Genomic DNA, 22766 nt, shown 5'->3' with positions numbered 1-22766 from the left:
ATTGGCCTGAGGGTGAAATGTAGCCTGTGAGCCAGGGAATTTGGCCCACCAAGCCCAGGCATGTTTTTTCATTTTGCCTTGTTTGTTAGTCTTTCAGATGAGATTTTAAACAGCAGCCCCATTCAGGTGGCTGTAAATGATTCTCTGGCACTATTTTAAATTCCCCATGGTACCCTGCCTAAAATTTATCCCTGAACCAATGTCACCAAAAGCAGATCATCTGGTCATTATTACATTGCTGTTTATGGGGCCTTGCTGTGTGCAAATTGGGTGCAACATCTCATTGTCATGAATGTGTTGGATGTCAAGCTCTTTAGGATTTCCTGAGGTTGGGGAAAGGTGCTATATAATGCAAGTCTTTTTATTTCTTGCTTGTGGTTTTGAAAGGTCCGAAGAAGTCTCTGGTACAAAATTTCAACACTCGGAGCCCAGATGCAATATTCAAGTGGTTCCTTTATTATGCATGCGGGGTGCAAACGCTAGGCAGTCCGGGCGCTTCTCCACCAAGGTTCAAATGAGCACAGTTTATATATTTTTACTATCAGTTACAACTTAATGGTATTAGTTAGACAAAGGCCACAGCACAATGACCCCTTGGTGGGCTGATAATTGTGTTCTTGTACAGTAATTGCAGTGCAGACTGGGCATTGTCCTTTCGGAGACAGCAAAGAATGTATGTTTGTTCTATACAAAAGGTTTACGGGGGCTGACTGGATGTGGTTCAAGGCCATCAGACGGTGTTAAATGATCTTCCCCATTTCTTAATTGCAAATTTACATCTGAGCCCTTTGTACAAGTTTTTAGCTTTCATGTAAAGCTGTGATTGTCTGTGAATGCTTTGGTGCCCTAGCTGCTGGTCCTGGCTGGCACTTTAAAATAAATCCAAATTTTCTGCATCTTCAGTCCCCTCCCCTTTTGGGTGCGTAACTGTTAGGGTAAGCTAGGCAATTAATCTGTGTCCGATGCTTCTGTCGTGACTCCGGTGGTACCGATCCAAGCAAGCCCTACAGGCCATGGCATTACCCAGACCTCTCTCCAAGTTTTTAAGCTTCCTAATGTGCGAGGCTCCTGTCTTTCCGTTGATGCGCAACCACCACGACGGGAGGCTGGTACCCTACTACATTAACATTGTGTTCTGTCCCAGCAGCCATTGTTGCTCCTTTAACATTTATTTTTGTCCTATGTCCAAGGGCTTTCTTCTTACAGGTGCTACATGCGGCCATTCCCCACGCCAATGCTAACACTAGCTGCACTGCGATGAGTATATGAGAGATTATTCTTATCCAGGGGTGTATATCCACATTCAGCCCCAGTCCCACACTTGCTCCCACCATGTCGGATCTCTCAATTGCTCTTCCGTATCATTGATTAACCTTTTAAACACTGCCTGTAACATGTGATACTGTTTCATCACCTTTCGTAAATCACCTTTAATCTTTGTCAGACTTTCGGGAAGGTGGGGAATTGGGAACCTGCTTAGGTTCCTCAGACTGTTCTAGGGGATCGTGGAGCGTGTTGGTGGCATTGACTGAGGCCTGTCCCATTGTCACTGATGTACACCATTCACTTGTGTCCGATAGTAACTGGGAGCCGGGGTTTAAAGCAGAAGTTGGGAATGGTGATATTGCAATGTAGGCTCCCATATGTGTATGACTGCTCATTAGTTGTCACACAGTATTCCCCCTTTCCCTTGTATCCTGAGCGGGTGTGATGGTTTTCTGTGGGTAATTTCTAACATACAATCCTCCGTTCGGTTGTACCTGCATTCATCTAGCCCTCCCATTCCGACTGGTTGGGGGCAAATCGAGAGGCTACCTTTCCTCCTGCACCCGTTCAGTGATACCCCACGCATGCCCTTATTCTTGCGTATGGCATGCATGTTTATGGGGTTGTACCGGAGGGAGTCATTGTCTCGGATTAACCCAATGTTCTCCACTTGGTGCTGAGGGTACGACCCCATGTCTGCTGTGACTGAGGGGATTGCCAATACCTTGCCTATCACGTTCATTTGGTTTGTGGTGCACTTCTGAATCACCGGATACACCCTGGTCATTCCTTTCAATGTACAGACATCGATGACACCTGGGTTCTTGGCCATCCCCCGCAACTGGGCACTGTTGATCTAGCCCGGTCTCTAACCACCCCCACCCCCTTGGATCTGGGGGGCCAGATTGTGTCTTCATTGCCTGATCATCCACTGGCCATAAGTGTGGCACAGCTGGCTTTTTTGGGTGCTGTCCTCTTGGCGTTCCTCCCTTTCTATTAATTGGTTGGTGGTTTTAGCATGGGTCTCTATAACATGTGCGCTTTCCAATAGAGATGCCACGATCTTGTCCCCGAGGGTCGCTGCCATTTCACTGCCCCTCGCTGCTCTTTTGAGCAGCTGCCCTCAGATCTCTTTAAGATTCGTGACCTCGGAATTGATTCCTTGAATGTCGAGAGAGTTTACCTGGGAAGTCCCTGGTATTCACCCCTGTCAGTACATAACCCTCTCTTCTGGCGGTGGAAAGCAGTATGTCCCCTGAATCTTGTGGCGTTGGCCGCCTGATTAATCACAGCCTTACTCGGTAATTTGTATAGTTTTCGTAGGGGCGCTTGGTTACTACAATACTCAGGCAGTTGTATACCTGCCAGGTTTACAATTACCGGTACAATTTCATGTTTACAGTTATACAATAGTTCACTGTCCGTATACAGTACCAGTCCATTCTGTGGCCCAGGGGTCATGTCTGGGCAAGATGGTTTCTGTCATGTCGGTCCGGGGATCCGCCGTTGTAGTCAACTCTGCGTGTTTGGGCCTCTAGATCTAATGCAAGGTATGTCATTCCTAAGTCCTGCTCCCTGGGACAGTGACCCCAGTTGTTGTCCTGGGGTGTGAAGGTAAATTGCAAAAAATCTCTCATTGTATCTGGATCTATGCCCCCTTCGCACCTGTCCAGGGTCTGTCCGAACCATTGCTGATCTGGAAGCATGTTGGGCCTTCATTTTTCCACTGGAGTCCCAATCCCATATCCGAGCTGTGCCCTAGGCGCTCTCCATTGCTCATTCCAATGGATAATTGCGTAAGCCTGGTGCCACACTTGAAAAGCATTGACCTTTCCGTTGTGACATTCACACCTTTCACAATATCCGTCGCTGACATTCTTGTTGTATAAGCCCATACCGGCCGCTGCTTCACGATTTACATTCTGTATGCTGGTCGCTGCGATAGCCAGAGCCCTGGTAATGATTATTGACACCCAGCTTTTTTCCATTTTGGCATTGAGGTTACCCGCTTATTGTTATTTCTGTAATGAAGCATACTGCTGGTGATCACCAGGGGTTAGGTCGTATATAAGAGGCAACTTTCTCCTTTTCACCCCTCCTTGTGCACAGCCCACAGTGACCCTCCCCGTAGCTGAGGATTCCCCCTTTGTCTTTCGGATAACCAATCCTCCAGATTGGGGATGAATCCTAAACCACTTAGCTAATACAGTATGGGCTGCTCGTTGTCCATTTTGTTTTTTACCCCCCCCCCCCCCCCCCCCCCACACACTGCCTGGTAATTCAGTCTTTCTTACTTACATCATGCCTTTTCAGTTGCGACAAGTGTTTCCACCTACCTTTTCCCTTCATATTGAAGCAGGCACATGAATCGCCGGCCAAAATTATTTCTTATGATCCAGTCCGTTTTGGGTCAACACCTGGTTGGCTAGGGGTGATTTGAACAAACACCATGTCTCTGACCTCAGCCAGTGGTGACGGGGGTCCCCTTTTTGTCCCTTCTTCTAAATCCCTGATAGCCTGTTGGTCCTTCACTCCTGTTGTAATTCCTTTGGCTGTCCATCCAATTGCTTAATATAGTTTTTAATTTTATTTCTGATGGGTCCCATATCCTTGCTTCCGGTGGCCATGCCCTCTGACAAGCACATAGCCCTCCCCGATCATCAACTCATAAGGGGTTAATCCAGTTGCCCTGTTAGGGGTAGCCCTCAGTCGCATCAATATGCAGGGGAGCATATCCACCCATCCCCTACCAGTTGCTGTGTTTGCCTTTCCAATAGCGTTTTTTAATGTGTGGTTCATACATTCTACCATTCCTGAGCTTTGTGGATGGTAAGGTACATGAAATTTCAATTTTACCCCGAGCAGCTCTCAAGTCCTTTTCATAATACTGCCCGTAAAATGCGTTCCTTGATCTGAATCTATCTGTAAAGGGATTCTCCACCTTGGCACTACTTTAAAAGCAAGGATCTTTGCGACCGTGGTGGCGCTGCAGTCCCTGGTGGGGAAAGCCTCCACCTATCTAGTGAACTGGTCGATTATGACCAGGCAGTATTTCTTACCCCTGCTGTCAGGAAGGGGTCCCGTAAAATCTATAGGTTTTCCCATGGGCCCTTTGGGTGCAATTGGTGTGATAAGCCTTACCTTGATTGGTTTGCCAGGGTTATGCTGGACGCAAATGATGCATCTCTGACAATACTTGGCTGCATCCTTGCCAATGCCAGGCTACCACCAGTTCTGAAGCAGTCTACTGAGCATACTGCCCCGTCCATTGTGGTCTGGTTCATGATACGGTTTCAACAGGGTATATTGTATACAACTCTGGGCCATTGCTAACCACCCTTTTCTCCAAATTCCGTCTTTTCCCGTGGTGGCCCCTGCTGTTCTCCATTTTTCCTCCTCTGCCTATCTGCCTGTAATTTCTGCACATTCATCTCCTCTGGGCTATATGCACGGTTCCTCTTTCTCGGCTGCCTCTTTGGCCGCTGTGTCTGCCAGCTCGTTACTCCTTCGCTGGTTTTCCACCTTCCTATGCGCCTGTATTTTAATAACTGCTGCCTCTGTGGGCGCCTGAGCTGCTTCCACTAGCTCTCGTGCTACATTCTCGTGCCTTATGTGCCCACCTCCTGAGGTGATGAATCCCCTCCTATTTCGTGCTGCTATGTTGTCGTGGATTACCCCAAATGCATACTGGCTGTCAATATACATGTTCACCCTCTTGCCTTTAGCCGCTATGAGGGCCTCCGTAAGGGCAATCAGTTCGAATACCTGAGCTGACAGGGCCCCTTCTAATCCCCTTTTTAGGATAGTCTCTTCATTCTGGTCTACGACTGCCCACCCAGTCCGAAATTGCCCGTTTATGTATCTTCTCGATCCATCCACGTAGAGGGTCAAATATGGGTTCTCAAGTGGTTCATCTGAGATGCCACCCCCCCCCCCCCCCAAACTCTAGGTCTAACCTCATCTGACACTGGTGAGGTTTCCCTTTCGATATCATTCTGTCAGCTGGATTAACTTTAGTAATTCCTTATGATCTGTACTGCCTTATTTTTTGGTACTAACACAGCTTCCCATGGAGTCTGGAGTCTGACACTGCTTTCAGTTTCCCAGTGCTTAACAACTCCACTAAAGCTGGGTGTGCAGTATTATTTGTCCAGACATGGTGACAGCTTCACACACCTGGACAGCCCACGCAGCACAGCCTAGCGCTGCATTGCACTTGGCCAGTCCCTTCACTACAGGGGACTCCTGTGTGGAATGATATGCTACGTGTCTCATACTTTCTCCTCGTTGTGTCACTACTGCGTTGTAAAAATCCCCATATATGCTGCTGTAAACGTGGAATGGTCGGGGCATGTCGGGTAGCTTGAGAGCCGGTGCTGACATGAGACCAGCCTTCAACTCTATACACTGTTTCTTGCTCTGGCCCCCATTCGATCTTTTCTGTCCCAAGCTTTCCTCCCTTTACTAACCCCTGTATCGGCGCGGCTGTTGCTGTAAACCAGGGTAGGAAGTTGCGGCAGTAGTTGAACAGCCCCATGATCTTTCAGACCCCCCTTACTGTGGTAGGGCGAAGCATGTCTGCGATGGCCATTTTCCTGTCCTGTGGTAGGATCTTGTTCGGTACTTAGGACACAAGATCAGTCAGGGAAACAAGTGTTTGCCCTACTTGCGCCTTTGTGGGGTTTATCTTGAATCCAGCATTTTTCACTGTTCTTAAGACTACCAAGAGAGCTCCGATGTGGCCCCTTTCTGATTCTGATGCTATTAGGCTACCATTTACATATTGTAAGATTGTTCTGTTGTATGGCTCTACATTGCACTGACTCAGTTTATCACTCATGCCCTGATGGAAGATGTTTGGGCTATTGTGGAATCCCTCAGCCAGGTATACTGTCTCCCTCCCACTATGAAAGCAAGTTTATCGGCCAGTGGTATCGGCCAAATCCATTGGCTATATCTAAAACTGCAAATATTTTATGTTCAGATTTCAACCCGTTAAAGATGGTCGTGGGATTTGACACTATTGGGTGTTCCTGTAGTGTTACCTTGTTCAGCACTGTATAGTCTATCGTCAATCGATATGACCCATTGGGCTTTTTGACCAGCCATATTGGGGAGTTGGTGGTGGAGGAGGTTGGCCTCAGGATTCCCTGACCTGTGAGTTCTTGCACAATTCCCTCCACATGACCTCTGGTTTTATGGGCTATTGTTTGTGGTCCTGGTGGAGTGGCCCTGGGACCACCACTGGTGGGGTATCAATTAGCCCGCAGTCCTGTTTGGTACTTGCCCATACCTCAGGTAGTGCCTGGCACAGGAGTCTATGTCCCATTCCTGGACCAATCCCCTGTTATGACTGAGGTGCTTCCCAGAATGGTTACATTTTTTTGGATAGAGCCTGTCTCCTCTTCGTTTTCTGTATCTCTTCCCCACCCCCCTCCCACCCGATTCTCTGTCCAAATTTTCTGCTTATTCCTAGGGTCTATTAGTACATCTAATTGGTTTAATATATCTACCCCCAGTATTGTACCTTCGGGGGTTCTTACAGACCCAGAATTGGACGGGGATTAACAACCGTTTTATTTCTAACACCTGGGTTTGGCTTTTGTATGGTGTTACTCGTTGTCCCCCTACTCCATGAATAGTTATAGAATGCCTGGTCAATGGCAAATCTAAATTGGTTATGGATACCGATGCCCCCGTGTCTACTAACATATCACATTGCTGGTCCCCTAACAATGCTGTGATGTATGTGCTAGGATCAGTTTCTTCCTCGGGGGCCGATGCTACCTACTGGGGCTTTGTCTTGGTCAGGTTCTCAATGATACTGATCAGTTGGGAGTTCGACATGTCCGTCAGATTCGCTGAGATGCTGTTGGGATTTTGTGTTGCCTTGTTTTGTCGGGGTCCCCTCCCCTTGGCCCCTCTGCCATTTGCCCGACAGTCTTTGTGTGTCCTAGCCTTTGGCAATTGCAGCAGTGCAGGCGGTTGTCTCACCTTGGGGTTTTACATTCATTTTGTTTATGCCCTGGGTTTTTACAATTAAAGCACACCTCGGATTTAAAGGACAGCTGTCGCGGTGGCCATCGTCTCAGTGGGGTCTGTAACCTCCACTGCTGACACCTTTTATCTTAGTTTTCTCTATGTAGTTATCTACCCTGGTGGCTCATCTTTCTAGCTCATCATATGTGTCCTTGTCTACTAGCCCGGGGTCTTGGATTGCCTGGTGGACCGGGCTAAAGCCATCCTTGTACAATTGCATAAACGGTACATCATCTCGGTTCGGCGTGGCACCTTTAGTTACAATATGCCCCAAACTTCCAATTATCACATTCATGGGCACCCTCGCCCTTTTTCTTGTTTTACTCCAGTCACTATATTCTAATTAACTGGGGCTTGCCCTAAGACTTATGCTATTTCTGCTATGAAGACTTGGAATCAGCCTGCTGCTGTGCCTGGGCTGCAGCGATATCATTACACCAGGTTCCGTCCTCATACCCTTGCTGCAGCCGTCCCCAGTACGCCTCAGTTTCATCTAGACTAACCCGTGAATGTCCATGTTATGGAGACCGTGGTATTGCCATATTTCTTGCAATTTTTGCCAAAACATCTCCGTGTCTAGGTTTTAGTTGGGGTAATTTTTCCAATAGCTTCATGGTGTCGCTAGGTGACAGGGACATGTATGTGGTTCTTAGTTGCACCGGGAACCCCTTTATAGCTCTTTGTCCGTGTATTAGTGCCCATTTTGTGCTTGTACAGCTGCTTGAGCTGGTCTGCCTGGTTGTCCAGGCACCAGGGGCACATACTCTATCTTAATTGGGGCCATGGGATATGGGAATGGTGATTCTCAACCCACTTCCCGTTGTTCCTCATATTCTGTTGTCTGTTCCGCCAGCCTGTTCCAATCTTCGTTATCTGTGTATTGTGGAGCTACTGGTGGCTGTGCTAAAGCTGGCAAAACTGACGAGATTATTTTGCCTGTACTAGCTCTTCATTTTGGGATTTGTTGGCCAATATTCTATTTATTTTCTTACTTAATTCTACGTGTTGTCTTAACATTAGGATCCATGCTTTATCATCTTTGTCTTTTTTCTGATTATCCCATCATTTTCTCTGATCAGGTGAGTCAAATGGGTTCCAATTGTTCTTTATCATTTTGCCTATCAATTTCTTATTTATGTCAGCTAAATGCTGTGTCAAGGATCCCTCTGGTCCCCACTCGAGTCTGTCACTACTGGCCATGTCTGGGTAAGACGGTCGGGGTATAGTTATCGTCAGTGGTACAGTTCTTACCTGGGTCCTTTTTGACCAAACTCGTTACTTGCGACTAATACCGGATGTAATTATAACAATCTATAATACAAGCGTTTCTACTCCGCCCTTACCACCCCTTGAACTATTGCCTGGAGCCTAGGTTTTGGATACACAGGGCGCCTGTGTTGGGACGGAGTCGGATTTAGTATGAATAAAAATGTATTCACACTGTGACTCGTCCGGGTTCCACGTTGCTGTCCTGCTGACTACACCAATTGAAAGGTCCGCGTAATACTCTGCGACAAACTTTCAACACTCGGGAGTTCAGATGCAATATTCAAGTGGTTCCTTTATTACGCATACAGAGTAAACGCTGGGCAGTCCAGGTGCTTCTCCTCCAAGGTTCAAATGAGCACAGTTTATATATTTTTTACTATCAGTTACAACTTAATGGTATTAGATAGACACAGGCTACAGCACAATGACTCCCCGGTGGGTGATAATTGTGTTCTTGTACAGTAATTGCACTGCAGAGTCTGGGTATTGTCCTTTTGGAGACAGCAAAGAATGTATGTTTGTTCTATACAAAAGGTTTACAGGGGCTGACTGTGGTTCAAGGCCATCAGACGATGTGAAATGGCCTTCTCCATTTCTTAACTGCAAATTTACAGCTGAGCCCTTCGTACAAGTTTTTAGCTTTCATGTAAGGCTGTGATTGTGTATGCTTTGACACCCTAGCTGCTAGTCCTAGCTGCCTGGCTGGCACTTTGAAGGTGCAGAAAATTTGGATTTATTTTAGTTTGTTCTGTTTTGAGTCTTGTGGGCCTGGAGGCTGTTGCTTAACTGACGTACCTCACTGGCCACAGAATCTTAAATTAGTATATCCAGGTCTGTATCGGCAATTACTGTAAATACAACTGAATAGGTGTTTGATTAAAAACAAAAAACTGCGGATGCTGGAAATCCAAAACAAAAACAATTACCTGGAAAAACTCAGCAGGTCTGGCAGCATCGGCGGAGAAGAAAAGAGTTGACGTTTCGAGTCCTCATGATCCTTCCACAGAACTGAGTGAATATAAGGAAAGGGGTGAAATATAAGCTGGTTTAAGATGGTGGTGGGGGGGGGATGGAGGAGGAGAGAAGTGGGGGGGGTGGTGTGGCTGTAGGGACAAGCAAGCAGTGATAGGAGCAGGTAATAAAAAGATGTCACAGACAAAAGAACACAGCTGTTGAAGGTGGTGATATTATCTAAACGAATGTGCTAATTAAGAATGGATGGTAGGGCACTCAAGGTACAGCTCTAGTGGGGGTGGGGTGGAAAGACTAGCAGAGTATAAAAGATTTTAAAATAATGGAAATAGGTGGGAAAAGAAAAATCTATATAAATTATTGGAAAAAAACAAAAGGAAGGGGGAAGAAACAGAAAGGGGGTGGGGGGAGGGGGTTCAAGATCTAAAGTTGTTGAATTCAATATTCAGTCCGGAAGGCTGTAAAGTGCCTAGTCAGAAGATGAAGTGCTGTTCCTCCAGTTTGCGTTGGGCTTCACTGGAACAATGCAGCAAGCCAAGGACAGACATGTGGGCAAGAGAGCAGGGTGGAGTGTTGAAATGGCAAGCGACAGGGGGGTTTGGGTCATTCTTGCAGACAGACCGCAGGTGTTCTGCAAAGCGGTCGCCCGGTTTACGTTTGGTCTCTCCAATGTAGAGGAGACCACATTGGGAGCAACGAATGCAGTAGACTAAGTTGGGGGAAATGCAAGTGAAATGCTGCTTCACTTGAAAGGAGTGTTTGGGCCCTTGGACGGTGAGGAAAGAGGAAGTGAAGGGGCAGGTGTTGCATCTTTTGCGTGGGCATGGGGAGGTGCCATAGGTAGGGGTTGAGGAGTAGGGGGTGATGGGGGAGTGGACCAGGGTGTCCTGGAGGGAACAATCCCTGGCCCCAACCGCTTTCTCTTCACCATGAACGTTCGATCCCTCTACACCTCCATCTCCCACCAGGATGGTCTGAGGGCCCTTAGCTTCTTCCTCGAACAGAGGCCCGAACGATCCCCATCCAAGACTCCTCCGTCTGGCTGAACTTGTTCTCACAATATAAGCTTATATTTCACCCTTCTCCTTAGGTTCACCCAGTTCTGCTGAAGGGTCATGAGGACTCGAAACATCAATTTTTTTCTTCTCCGCCGATGCTGCCAGACCTGCTGAGTTTTTCCAGGTAATTCTGTTTTTGTTTTGGATTTCCAGCATCCGCAGTTTTTTGTTTTTATCTCTTGCCCACATGTGGTCTCCTCTACATTGGAGAGACCAAACGTAAACTGGGCGACCGCTTTGCAGAATACCTGCGGTCTGTCCGCAAGAATGACCTAAACCTCCCTGTCGCTTGCCATTTTAACACTCCACCCTGCTCTCTTGCCCACATGTCTGTCCTTGGCTTGCTGCATTGTTCCAGTGAAGCCCAACGCAAACTGGAGGAACAACACCTCATCTCCCGACTGGCAGCATCGGCGGAGAAGAAAAGAGTTGACGTTTCAAGTCCTCATGACCCTTCGACAGAACTTGAGTTCAAGTCCAAGCTGCTGAGTTTTTCCAGGTAATTCTGTTTTTGTTTTGGGTTTCCAGCATCCGCAGTTTTTTTGTTTTTATCTCTGCCCTTGGCTTGTTGCATTGTTCCAGTGAAGCCCAACGTAAACTGGAGGAACAGCACCTCATCTTCCGACTAGGCACTTTACAGCCTTCCAGACTGAATATTGAATTCAACAACTTTAGATCTTGAACCCCCTCTTCCATCCCCACCCCCTTTGTTTTTTCCCCCTTCCTTTTGTTTTTTCCAATAATTTATATAGATTTTTCTTTTCCCACCTATTTCCATTTTTTAAAAATCTTTTATGCCCTGCTAGTCTTTCCACCCCACCCCGACTAGAGCTGTACATTGAGTGCCCCACCATCCATTCTTAATTAGCACATTCGTTTTGATTATCTGCTCCTATCACTGCTTGCTTGTCCCTACAACCACACCACCATCAACCCCCCCCCCACTCACTTCTCTCCCACATCACCCCACGCCACCGCACCGCGCCCCCCCCCCCCCCACCTCCAACCTTAAACCAGCTTATATTTCACCCCTCTCCTTATATTCACTCAGTTCTGTGGAAGGGTCATGAGGACTCGAAACGTCAACTCTTCTTGTCCGCCGATGCTGCCAGACCTGCTGAGTTTTTCCAGGTAATTGTTTTTGTGTTCAATAGGTGTTTGTACTGTTATAGCCTCTTTCCAACATTGCATTTAACCTGTTTTAAATTGTTGGTTTAACCAACACTCGTGTTTAAAAGAATACTGATCAAAAAAATATAGGAAAATATGTGGTCCTGGATGGCTGCCTAGCACTTGCAGGCTGTGCCTCAGGTTCACAGTAAAGAGTAGCTGAGTCACAAGGGACTAGGTGAGGAAAAAAGTCAAATAGCACTGGGAGGAACAGCAACCAAGTTATTAAATTCCTTGAACAGATGAGTGCCAGATTGAAATGGCTTCTCTGACTTTGTTCTGCATTTTCATTTTCTTTTGGTTACATAGTTTGCATTACCGAATAGTGACAATATGAGAATGTGATCAAAACGTGGAAGTTAAGATTTGATTTGTGCCTGTTGTGACAAATCTCAACTGCATCAGAGCAATTTTACAAAAGACTGAAACCGATTTAAATTCCTGTTGCTCTAAATGAGTTCAAGTCTCATGGGTTTGCCTGTCCAATAGTGCAATGCTGAATTACTGACATTCCAAGCAGCCTCTTTTTTTCATATAAAAAGATAAAAACAAAAAACTGCAGATGCTGGAAATCAAAAACAAAAACAGAATTACCTGGAAAAACTCAGCAGGTCTGGCAGCATCGGCGAAGAAGAAGAGTTGACGTTTTGAGTCCTCATGACCCTTTTTTTCACCTGGCTGATTAAAGTTTGGCCCTAATGCTACATCAAATTGGTTACAGAACTGGCCATTGGTTTTCCATAGGAGAAAAAGGTTTCCACTTTTATATGGGCATTTTGCAACCTTTGGTTGTGAACAGCTTTGGAAAATCCCATGAACTTTGAAGTGTTGTCACTGTTTGGGTATCATGTTTTCTGAAGTACGATTTGCAAACAGCAAAGTGATAATGACCAGATAACCAGATTGTTGGTTGAAGAATAAATATTAGACAGGACACTAAGGAGAACTTCCCTACTCTTCAAAATAGCGCAATGGGATCTTCCCCATCCAGTTGAGGGCATGCGGACCTCTGTTTAACACTTCATCTGAAGGACAGCACTTCAGTTCATTACCCCTTGGCGCTGTGCTGGATTTTGTGCACAAGTTTCAGATGGACCCCTGAACACAACCTGCTGACTAGGGGCAAGAGTGCTTCCATTGATTTTTTTTTCTCCTAATATTTGTAAAGAATTTCAACCTTACAATATTGCTTTCTAAGTAACTAAAGATGTCACGGACTGTTAATTACAGATGTCATCCAGCTTCTGCATACAAATTGAATAATTCCTATTAGAAAATGATCAATTAGCTATATGTCACATTGTAAATACTTAGAAAATTCTTTGGACAAAACAAACACTTTCTTGAAGAGCTGAAAGGGATGCTCAGGCACTTTAATGCCAGGCTGTTGGGGAATACAACATAGTGTCCAGATTTGGTTGATCAACTTTGTCAATTGCTTTCTCAGGTGGGGGTTGCTGGGAGAGCTTCTGCATTGCTTATGGCTTGAAACACAGGCTAAATGTAATTTTAAAAATTGAGATTAGTTGCCTTTCTTTAGCAAGTGGTGAAAACAGTTCCTTTGTCTCTGAGTCAAGCAAATCACCAATACGTGAAGGTGAAATTATTGAAACATCAGCTGATCTAATTTGCTCAACTTCAAGATTGGAGAGGAATTAGCCATGTCAGGAGTGTCCCACCCATTGACCTCTGGACCACATTCACCTCTCAATGTCATCTGATGCAGCAAAATCTACCTTCTGATTCTCCTTTTCTGGAAGAAACAGTTGATTAGTGAGAGGCATAGGAATTTAAGAAAACTGCTGCTGGTTTTCTTAGCAAAAACGAGGAGCATAAAATTTACTATTACTGCCCAACTACTGTGTGGCATCAAAGACCGCATGAGTTATTCACCACTTTCTCTTCTCTGTCCTGCGACCACTAAGCTCAAGTTAGGACTATTTGCCAGGAAAATAATTACACAGCAAGTGTTGCTTTCAATTCATAAGAGGTTTGATGTGTTTATGGAAACTGCTCGTCTGCTTTTGACATGAATTAAGTCCAAAAGCCCCAAACCATTAGGGTTGGGGAAAATACTGTGCCTTTTGTAAACCAAGAGCTGAAGGCATTTGTAAATCCAACCAGTCCTTGCTTCTGTTGCTCCCATCTTGAGATTCCAACCAGGTTCTCATCATAAATTGATGCATCTCCCCTTCAAGTCCTTCAGTCAATATTGTGCCATATACAATCTGTTAGTTTCATCAGAATTTCTTAGCTAGTGGACTTGTCAGTTGGAACCCCCTGTATAGGTGCAGCAATATGGATGGAGTAACCCCTTTTCCCCAATCTCCTCCCACAAACATTCCTATCTTTTGCTGCAGCTAAGATGGAAGATGAGTTCAGAGTGTGAATTCAATGGAGCATTTTCCATACCCTCTTGTTTACCTTCTCAAGGGCAGTTTGCACCACTTGTGCTCCCGCTGTTTAGCAATGACAGGACTAGTTTTGATTTGCGACCTGCAATAATAGGCAATTCATTGTGTTGAATTCAATCACCCAAAGATGATGTTTCAACCATCACATTTTATTGAAGTATTTTTGATATGATTGCTGTGAAGATCACAATAGCACTGTTGGTTTGAAATTTTAAATGTTGCAGGATTTATGATGCATTAAGGCCACAAGCAATTTTGGGCCAGAACACACAACCTAGTGTAGTTTGAACTTTATAGGGGCTTCTTGCTCTGTTGGAGATTGGCACGTGGAGGTATCTGGAAACATTGGATGTTTGATGCATTAAGCCAGCTCAGGACCACTTACTGGCTACTTTTTGCAAGGATAGACAATCTGATCTTCTCAAATATAAAAGGCAGCTGGATAGGAAAGAAGAATGGATAAGTTTCTGTTGCCATGACATTCAATGTGATTCAAAGTCTCCCTTCAGATGCTTTTAAGGGTATGCCCTTCATCTGTATGCAGGGGTGGATTGGGAGTAACTATGCTGCTGCATTGTGAAGTGAGCAGCCCATAAAATAAAAGTCCAATGTTTTCTCCATGAGCAGAATCCCCAGATGGTAGCAGATTTCCCAGTGCAAGTACAGTTGATACTTAGTGCAGGTGTCCTAGGCAGGTACTAATAAAAGGATATTATCCTGAAAACTTTAACAACTACTCTCTCTGTGAATGCTGCCTGGTCTGCTGAGTATTTCCAGCATCAGTATCAGTATCTTGCTTTTGAGGCACTGAGGGCTATGCATGTGCAAATTGTTCATATTTTTGAAGTTGAAACAATATAATTCTGATCAAGTAAATTTTGTCAGCACCCCTAGTGTTATGCTGCAAATCTAAATATGACATAACACTATGGTAATTTATGACATAACACTACTGTAACATCAAAGACCCTGTAGATGAAGACTTCTGATGAGCAGTGTTCCTGACTCAGTACAAGTATTTGAACGCAGTACAAAAATTATCTTCTAGGAGCCTAATTTTAGTTAAAAGTCTTTTTTTAAAATATTGTAATTCTCAAGCTATGGGTGTTTTTAGCAGGGCCATCTATTGCCCGTCTCTAACTGCCCTTGAGAAGGTACTGGTGGGCACCCTGCTCATGGCACTTCCACAACACACACTGCTTTATAAGGAGAGCAACATCAAACCATGGATTACAGTAATAAATCATCACTCTGCTGAAGAGTTTCAGGTGAATTTCCTTATTTCTTTTATTCCAAATGTGGAAGTTACATAGATTTGAAATGTGCAAAATTGGAAGTACTCTGTTTAAACTTTAACAGCATACCTACATTATGAGGACCTAGGTACCAAATTAAGAAGCAAAACCTCAAAGGTCATAATCTCTGGATTATCATGAGCCAAGTGTAAATTGGCATGAGACAAATCAGATTGGCTGCAGGAGGGCATGTATTGGGACCTGAGTATTGAAGGGTACAGGATAGGAAGGACAGGAAGTGAGGAAAAGGAGGAGAGGAAACTCTGATGATGTTGTTAGCACAATAGAGAGGGATGACCTAAATTCAGGAAACCAGGATGTGCAAATGGTTTGGGCAGGGATCAGAAATAGTAAAAGGAAGAAGTCACTTGTGCGAGTTGTGAATAGGCCCCATAACAGTAACCAAATGGTAGGGTTGAGTATAAAGGAAGAAATAATTGGAGTTTGTCTAAAAGGCAGGGCGGTAATCATGGGAGATTTTAATTTATATAGACTGGAAAAGTTAGATGGGCAAAGATAGCCTAGATAAGGAGTACATTGAATGTTTTCAGGATAGTCTCTTATAACAGCATGTTTCTGCAACCAGCCAGAAAGCAGGCTATACTAGAACTGGTAATGTGCAATGAGATGGGATAAGGTTAAGAGATAGGTTAGTAGCGATGCCGTGCCTAATATTTAAAGGGACATTTCAGAATGCACCAAATAGATGCATTCCAACGAGTAAGAAAAAGTTCAATACCATGGTTAACTAGAAAAGTTAAAAATCGTATCAAACTTAATGAAAAAACACATATTCTGTCCAACCTGCATGGGCCCTAGCTATGCCTGTCTCTTTATGGGGTATGTGGAACATTCCTTGTTCCAGTCCTACTCCGGCCCCCTCCCACAACTTTCTCCAGTACATCAATGATTACTTTGGTGCTGCTTCACGCTCTCATCAGGACCTGGAAAAATTTATTAACTTTGCTCCAATTTCCAGCCCTCCATCATTTTCACATGGTCCATCTCTGACACTTCCCTTCCCTTCCTTGACCTCTCTGTCTCAATTTTTGGTGATAGACTGTCCACCAATATCTATTACAAACCTACCAACTCCCACAGCTACCTCGACTACAGCTCCTCACACCCCGCTTCCTGTAAGGACTCCATCCCATTCTCTCAGTTCCTTCGCCTTCGTCACATCTGTTCTGATGATGCTACCTTCAAAAACAGTTCCTCTGACATGTCCTCCTGCTTCCTTAACCAAGGTTTTCCACCCATGGTAGTTGACAGGGCCCTCAACCGTGTCCAGCCCATCTCCCGTGCATCCGCCCTCATGCCTTCTCCTCCCTCCCAGAAACATGATAGGGTCCCCCTCGTCCTCAGTTATCACCCCAGCAGCCTCCACATTCAAAGGATCATCCTCTGCCATTTCTGCCAACTCCAGCATGATGCCACCACCAAACACATCTTCCCTTCACCCCCCCACCACAGTGGCATTCCGTAGGGATCGTTCCCTCCGGGACACCCTGGTCCACTCTTCCATCACCCCCTACTCCTCAACTCCCACCTACGGCACCTCCCCATGCAAACGCAAGATATGCAACACCTGCCCCTTCACTTGCTCTCTCCTCACCGTCCAAGGGCCTAAACACTCCTTTCAAGTGAAGCAGCATTTCACTTGCATTTCCCCCAATTTAGTCTACTGCATTTGTTGCTCCCAATGCAGTTTCCTCTACGTTGGAGAGACCAAACGCAGACTGGGTGACCGCTTTGCAGAACACCTTCGGTCTGTCCGCAAGCATTACCCAGACCTCCCTGTCGCTTGCCATTTTAACACTCCACCCTGCTCTCTTTCCCACATGTCTGTCCTTGGCTTGCTGCATTGTTCCAGTGAAGCTCAATGCAAACTGGAGGAACAGCACCTCATCTTCCAACCAGGCACTTTACAGCCTTCCGGACTGAATATTGAGTTCAACAACTTTAGATCTTGAACTCCCTCCTCCATCCCCACCCCCTTTCCATTTCTTCCCCCTCCCTTTTGTTTTTTCCAATAATTTATATAGATTTTTCTTTTCCCACCTATTTCCATTATTTTTAAATGTATTCCACCAATCGCTTATTTCACCCCACCCCCACTAGAGCTACCTTGCTTGTCCTGCTCTTCACCCTTAATTAGCACATTATCTTAGATAATATCACCACCTTCAAAAGCTCTTTGTTCTTTTGTCTGTGACATCTTTTGGCTATCTCCTCCTATCACTGCTTGCTTGTCCCAACAACAACCCCCCCCCCCACCCCACCACCACCCCCAAACCAGCTTATATTTTATCCCTTTCCTATTTCTACTTAGTTCTGTTGAAGGGTCATGAGGACTCGAAACGTCAACTTTGCTTTTCTCCGCCGATGCTGCCAGACCTGCTGAGTTTTTCCAGGTATTTCGGTTTTTGTTTCTGATCTGCCACCTGTCTTTGCACAATTTAAGGAACAGCAAAAAATGACTAAAAGAATAATGAGGCAAAAATTAGAGTATGAGCGAAAGCTAGCCAGAAATATAAATACAGTAAGTTTTTATAAATATTTTTTAAAAAAGAGTTAACGAAGTGAGCATTGGTTCTACAGAAAGTGAGCCTAGAGAATTGATAATGGAAAACAAGGAGAAGGCAGATTAATTGAACAGGTATTTTGCATCAGTTTTCACTATAGAGGAGACAAGTAACACCCCTGAAGCAGCTATAAGCCAGGAAATGGAAGTGGGGAAGGAAGTCGGGAAAATTACCAGAGAAGTGGTACTGAGTAAATTGTTGGAGCTGCAGGCTGACAAGAGCCTGGGTCCTGATGGACATCATCCTAGGGTCTTAAAAGAAGTATGCAGTGAGATGGTTGATGCATTGGTTTTTCCAAAACTCCCTAGATTGGGGGAAGGTCCCATTAGTTTGGAAAAAAGCAAATGTAACTCCATTAGTCAAAAAGGGAGGGAGACAAAGCAGGAAACTACAGGCCAGTTAGCTTAACATCTGTTGTAGGGAAAATGTTAAAAGCTGTTATTCAAGTTATAGGGCACTTGGATAAGCTCAAGGTCGTCAGTCAGAGTCAACATGGTTTTATGAAAGGGAAATCATGTTTAACCAACTTATTGGTGTTCTTTTGAGGAAGTAACAGGTACTGTGGATTAAGGGGAACCAGTGGATGTGCTGTACTTAGATTTCCAGAAGACAGTTGATAATGTGCCACATTAAGGTTACTGTGGAAATAACTCTAGTATAGGGGGTAACATATTTGCACGGATGGAAGGTTGGCTGGCTAACAGCAAGCAGAGACTAGGATAAATGAGTCTTTTTTGTAGTTGGCAAGCTGTAACTAGTGGTGTGCCACAGGGATCAAAATTGGGGCCTCAACTATTTATAATGCATGAATGACTTGGATGAAAGGGCCAGATGTATAGTGGCTAAATTTGTTGATGGCACCAAGATAGGTAGGAAAGTATGTTGTCAAGAGGAGGTGGAGAGTCTGCAAAAGTATATGGAAAGGTCAAGTGATTGAGCAAAAATTTGGCAGATGAAGTAAAATGTGGTAAATGTAAACTTGTCTATTGGTCACCCTTATTTAAGGAAGGATGTAAATGCGTTGAAAGCAGTTCAGAAAAAGTTTATCAGACTGATACCTAGAGTGGGTAGGTTGTCTTATGAGGAAAGGTTGGACTGACTAGACATGTATCTGCTGGAGTTTAGGGTAAGAGGAGACTTTGAAACATATAAGATCCTGATGGGTCTTGACAGGGCGGATATGGTGAGGATGTTCCATCTTGTGGAGAAATCTAGAGCTAGGGAGTCACTGTTTAAACATAAGGGGGTCGCCCATTTAAAACAGCTGAAGTGCAATTTTTTCACTGAGGGTTGAGGGTTATCAAGGGCAGGTGGGATGCAGATTTTGGGTTACTATCAGGTCAGCCATGATCTTATTAAATGGCAGAGCAGGCTTGAGTGGCTGAATGGCCTACTCTTTGTTCATATGTATGTTGGTCTGTAGATGGTCTAATGCACCAAAAAAGCATTTATATTTATCGCCAATAAAAAAAAAACTCTAATTCCATACTCAAAGCCACCTTAGAATGAATTCTGGATATTGTCACCTCCTATGTAACTATTTGGAGCATAGGAGGCCATATCTATGCATATTAATGTTGTTTATTATATGTCCACATACTCCATTTATTATACTGAGGTATGTGCACTCCAGCAGTCAACACAATTTATGTGAAATATAAAGTGCTATATCAAAGTAAGTCTTTTTTTTAACTTGGTGTTAGTTTTAATAATCTAGAATACTGAGTTTAGTTCTGGGCATCACACCTTAGGAAGGATATGTTGGCCTGGAAGAAGGTATGATGCCTAATCACTGGAATGATACCTGGGCTAAAAGGGTTAAATTATGAGGACAGTTTGCATATATATTAGGCTTGTATTGCCTTGAATGTAGTGGATTAAGGGGAGGGGAATCTTTCCAAATTAAGATTGGTAGGTTTTTGTCAGGTAAGGAGGGTAAGGGTAATGTAACCAAAGTGAGTGAAGAGAGCTGAAATACAGGTCAGACTTGGGAACATAGGGGCAGGAGGCCATTTGGCCTTCGAGCCTGCTCCACCATTCAATCAGATCATAGCTGATCTGGTTGTGGTCTCAAGTCCACTTTCCTGTCTGCCACTGCCCCTGCCCCCTGCGCGCCCTCCCCCACCCCCAATAACCCTGGACTCCTTGCCTAACAAAAATCTGTCTAACTCTGCCATGAATAAATTCAACCACCCAGCTTCCACTACTATCTGGGGAAAAGAATTCCACAGATCAAGACTCTTTAGGGGAAAAAATTCTCCTCCTCTCTGTCTTAAAAGGGAGACCTTTTTAAATACTGTCCCCTAGCTTTTGTGGCCCCCACAAAAGGAAACATCTTCCAGGAACCCACCCTATCAAGTCCCTTCAGGATTTTATGTTTCAGTAAGATCACCTCATTCTTTTAAACTCCAGCGGGTATAGGCTGAACAGGTTAGGCCTTTTTTTTATAAGACAACCCCCTTCATCCCAGAAATGAGCCCAGTGAGACCAAAACTGCAGACAGTAATCAGATGTGATTTCACCGAGGCCTTTTGCAGCTGCAGTAAAACTTCCCTATTTTTATATTCTATTCCTCTTTCAATAAGTATCAACATTCAATTTGCTTTCCTAATCACTTGCTGTACCTGCATGCTAACTTTAATTCATAAACCAAGACACCCAGATCCCTCTCTACTGCCTATCCTTCAATCTTTCTCCCATTTGAATGGTATACTGCAGTTCTATTATTCCTGCCAAAGTGAACAAGTTCACATTTACCACATTATACTCCATCTGCCAAACTTTTGACCACTCACTTAACCTTTCCATATCCTTTTGCAGACTCTCTACCTACTCTTGACAACTTACTTTTCTACTATATTGGTGCCTTCAGCAAATTTAGCCACTATACATTCATCCAAGTCATTCATGCATCGTAAATATTTGAGGATCCAACATTGATCCTTATGGCACTCCACAGCCTGCCAACTGCAAAAAAGACCCATTTATACCGCTCTCTGCTTCCTGTTGGCCAACCAATCTTTTATCCATGCTGTATGTTACCCCCTACACCATGTGCTCATACCTTGGGGAGAAACCTTTGATGTGGTACCTTTATTAAATGTCTTTTGGAAATCCAAGCAACCACAACTACCAGTTTACTTCATCAAAGCTTTAACAGCTTAGTTAAAAACTATTTCCCTTTCACAAGGCCATGTTTGCTGTGCCTGACGACATCACGATATCATACTATAACCTCCCTAATAATGGATTTTCGCACTTTCCCTATGGCAGATGTTAGGCTAGTTGGTCTAAAGTTTCCTGCATTCTGACTCCTCCTTTCTTGATTAAAGGTGTTCCATTATCTATTTTTCAACTGATCTACTTGAATAGTGAAATAGGCTGAAAAGGCTGGATCACCTGTTCCTGCTTATTTAAAAAAAAATTAAAGGGCACTGATTATTTTTGCATTAATGTGTTTAGCTGCAGAATTAGCCAGACACAACTCGCCACCTATGGCCCACGATCATTATTTGCTGCGTCAAATGACTTATCTTCCCAGGACTAATCAGCCAGGGCAGGTAGGAGGTTTGTTGTTGTTGCTGGGTGTAATGTAGGATTGTGCTGCTGTCTAGTTAGCTGATGGAATCTCAGCATTAGTCCATTGGCAGTTTGTATTCTATCAATCTGCTGTCCTATTGGGCAATTGAGTGCCAGCCACCCCTAATACTCATTTCAGTCAGAATGTTCATATTTCATATGAATGTCTTGTCCTGTCTTCATCGATTCTAGACCTAGATTTCAAGTTGGCACTTTAATCTATTGATAAATTAATGATATGAAAGAGAAATATTCTTCAAGGGATTTGAACAGCCTGAAAGTACTGCAGGTCCCTGACTTTCACAAGTGTAAACATGCCATTGCTTAGTTTGTTGTATCAACTGTGGCTCAGTGGGTAGCACTCACACCTTTTGAGTCAGAAGACTGTGAGTTCAAATCCCACTGGCAGGACTTGAGCACGTAATGTAGGCTGACACTAGTACTGGGGGATCATTGCACTGTCGGTGGTGCTGTCTGTTTAAACCAAGGCCCAGTCTTCTCCCTCAGCTGGATGTAAAAGATCCCATCACAATATTCGAAGAAGAGGAAGGATTTCTTGCTGGTGCCTTAGCCAATATGTATCGCTCAACCAACATAGCTAAAGGAGACATAGGTAGATGCTGCAGGTTTGTAAGGTGTCCCTTATCCCTGCCAATTGGTGTTGTGTGATCTGGACTGAAAACAGCAAGCACCATACCTTTTTACAGAAAAGAATCAAAGCTGGGCCCCTAACAACCACAGGCTTGTTGGAGTTCATTGAACCATGAGCAAGTAGAAACTGCTGAAGCTTCTGAACTGCTGACCAATTACCAATGTGGCTGCAGAGTAAACTGGAGGCTCAATAGAAAATCAGAGCAGTGCACAATGAGAGCCATTTCCAGAGCATCTGGTGCTATTTGGAATTCTGCTATCACTGTAAAGCTGGGCTCTTATGTTGTAACTTATGAGCTGTCGTGGATATTTTGATATGCTCACAGGACACAAACTAGTGAATTGCCATGGGAGACAAACTGATGAGAGCTACGGAAAGGGAGTATGAGGGCAAAAAAACTTGAGGGATATCAAGGGCAATATTAAAGGACTTTACGAATGTAATAAGAGGGTGGCTAAGAATAATGT

Source organism: Carcharodon carcharias, chromosome 13, assembly GCF_017639515.1.
Source record: "Carcharodon carcharias isolate sCarCar2 chromosome 13, sCarCar2.pri, whole genome shotgun sequence".
Classification (NCBI taxonomy): domain Eukaryota; kingdom Metazoa; phylum Chordata; class Chondrichthyes; order Lamniformes; family Lamnidae; genus Carcharodon; species Carcharodon carcharias.
The sequence above is the reverse complement of the archived record's forward strand: the minus strand, read 5'-3'. Positions refer to the sequence as shown.